At 45.0% G+C, this 2,822-nt stretch overlaps 1 long non-coding RNA gene across 1 annotated transcript; it reads left to right on the plus strand.

The window, feature by feature from the left end:
- The first annotated feature begins 269 nt into the window (after positions 1 to 269).
- Positions 270 to 972, plus strand: LOC131489813 (uncharacterized). The gene is made up of 2 exons (XR_009250760.1): positions 270 to 421; positions 456 to 972. It is a non-coding gene; the product is annotated as an uncharacterized LOC131489813 (long non-coding RNA).
- Positions 973 to 2,822: the final 1,850 nt, after the last annotated feature.

The following is a 2,822-nucleotide window of genomic DNA, read 5'->3' on the forward strand; positions in this document are numbered from 1 at the left end:
TTTTCTTTTTTTTTTTTTTTAAAATTTTTTTCAATGTTTTTTATTTATTTTTGGGACAGAGAGACACAGAGCATGAACAGGGGAGGGGCAGAGAGAGAGGGAGACACAGGATTGGAAACAGGCTCCAGGCTCCGAGCTGTCAGCACAGAGCCCGACGCGGGGCTCGAACTCACAGACGCGAGATCGTGACCTGGCTGAAGTCGGCCACTTAACCGACTGCGCCACCCAGGCGCCCCTGTACTCTTTTCTTTCTGTATATTCCCGACCCTGTCCACTTATCTGCTTGTTTGTATGCCAAAACCACATAGTCTTAGTTGCTGTAACTTTAAAGTAAATTTTGAAGTCAACTTCAAGTTTGGACTATTCTAGATTCTTTGCATTTCCAAATAAGTTTTGGATTTAATTAGTCAGTTTCTGATTAGTTAAACTGATTTAATTAGTCAGTTTTTGATTAGTCAGTCTGCTAAGATTTTTTTTTTTTTCCTGCCAGTACTTCGTTTGCAACTGTGTTGACTTTATAGATAAGTTTGGGGAGAAGTGATGTCCTAACAATCTTAAGTATCCCATCCATGAACATAGTATCACTCTCAATTTATGTCTTAATTTTTCTCAGCAGTGTTTTGTAGTTTTCAACGTAGAAGTCTTCTCTTTCATTAACTTTATCCCTAAGTGTTTTTTTTCATCAACTTTACTGAGGTATAATTTACATATTATAAATTGTGCCCATTTTAACTCTACAGTTTAATATGTTTTAGTTGATTATGTTTATTGATGTAATGGTAAACAGGACTGGTTTTATTTTCCAATGTTTGATGCTAGTTTATAGAAATAGAAACATCTGGTTGTGATGTCTCTTAAAATTCTTTTATTCTTCAAGAGTACATAGCCTCTATTTCTTCTTTATGACACTGGCTTGTTTATACATATGAATAAATTAAAATTATATTAAAAATTCAGATCCTCAGTCACACTGTATTTCAGTTGCTTCATGTTGTCTAATGGCTACTGTGTTACATAGCACAGATTGTCATTATTGCAGGAAGTTGTGTTGAAAAGCACTGTGTGGGGGCACCCGGTGGCTCAGTCAGTTAAGCGTCTGACTTCAGCTCAGGTCATGATCTCGCGGTCCATGAGTTTGAGCCCCGCATCGGGCTCTGTGCTGACAGCTCAGAGCCTTGAGCCTGCTTCGGATTCTGTCACTGTCTGTCTCTGCCCCTCCCCCACTCACACTCTGTGCCTCTCAAAAATAAACAAACATTAAAGAAAAGAAAAGAAAAGCACTGTGTGGAGTGGTTGGGTGCCCCCCCCCCACTTCTGGATTTGCCTTATTGTTGTCTCATGATGTGTAACTTGTTCTAATAATCTCTGTATTTACAGTGAATTGAAAGTGATATACATACATTTAAAAGCTTAATCAAATGCAGCTTAAACTTTTGTTTTTAAAGTTTATTTTGAGAGGAAGAGAGCAGTGGGGGAGGGGCAGAGAGAGGGAAAGAGAATCCCAAGGAGGCTCCACACTGTCGGTGCAGAGCCCAATGTGGGGCTTAAACTCACAAACCATGACATCATGACCTGAGCCAAAGTCGGGCACTTAACCAACTGAGCCACCCAGGTGCCCCCAGATTGAGCTTTTATTTGAAGACTACCTCACAAGTGATGCTGTATCCTTTGTACTGAATCACAAAGAACTAAGAATTGGCCAAAGATTTTGCTACATGGATACAGTTATTGGTCTTGTACTGGGGGCAAAATCTTGATTCCGGGGGGTGGGTCACGAGTGAGGAGGAGGATGGAATTGGTGACACCAACAGTGACAGGAGGGGAGAAATGGTGTGTTCGCTGGATGGGAATCTGGGGCTCAGTTGGAGGGATTACAGCATGTTAATGCACTGGTAGGCACGAGGCACCCGCGAGGAAAAATCTGCCAAGGCGAGAAAGGGAGACTTCCTGACACGCTGGCGCTTAGTAGGCGAGTGAGAGCGGGTCTGGCAAGTGGAGGGGTTGGCCAGGGCGAGGGGCCCAGTGGGTCCCCCCACAATCACGGGGCAGGTGAGCATGAGTCATACATAAGAAGGCACTCGGGAGGGTCACCTGGGGGGCTCAGTTGGTTGAACATCCGACTTGGGCTCAGGTCATGATCTCGTGGTTCATGAGTTCGAGCCCCACATCAGGCTCGCTGCTGTCAGCATGGAGCCTGCTTCAGATTCTCTTCCCCCTCTCTCTCTGCCCCTCCCCTACTCGTGCTCTCTCTCTGTCTCAAAAATAAATAAAACCATTAAAAAGAATTTTTTTTTTTTATGATGCCACACGTTCAAACATCCACAGTTATGGTCATTAGAAGAAAAAGAAAAGAGTCCCATTTAAGTCTCCCCAACTGGGAAGTCACAAGACGTGGAACCGTAGTGTAGCCTGGAACGTGGTTCCTTCAGGGACTTTCTTTGCCTGTCAAGGGGTCTTTGCTTCTGGTCTTTTCTCCTTACTCTCCCGCCGGCTTCCACCTCGGTGACTCTGGCTGCACGTGGCCATCCCGGCCCCACTGACCGTTGACATCATCAGCTTCTGGCTTTGGCTTTGGCTGCAAAGACCTGATCTAGACCTGGACCGAATCAGTGAGAAAAGGAATCTGATTGCAGGGACTTCTGAGGCTCTGACCTCCTCTGGGATCGCCCTGTTCTAGCCCAGTCAGCTACAGGCAGGAGGATAGAGTCCTCTGTGGTGCTCGGCCTCATCCCCCAGGGCTGGGCCGGGGCAGGGGGGGCATGTTTATTCAGTGAGGTATTTAACTGTGTATAGTCCAGGAGAGAACAGTATCTAATTAAGTG

The sequence above is a fragment of the Neofelis nebulosa genome, chromosome 11 (genome assembly GCF_028018385.1).
Source record: "Neofelis nebulosa isolate mNeoNeb1 chromosome 11, mNeoNeb1.pri, whole genome shotgun sequence".
NCBI lineage: Eukaryota > Metazoa > Chordata > Mammalia > Carnivora > Felidae > Neofelis > Neofelis nebulosa.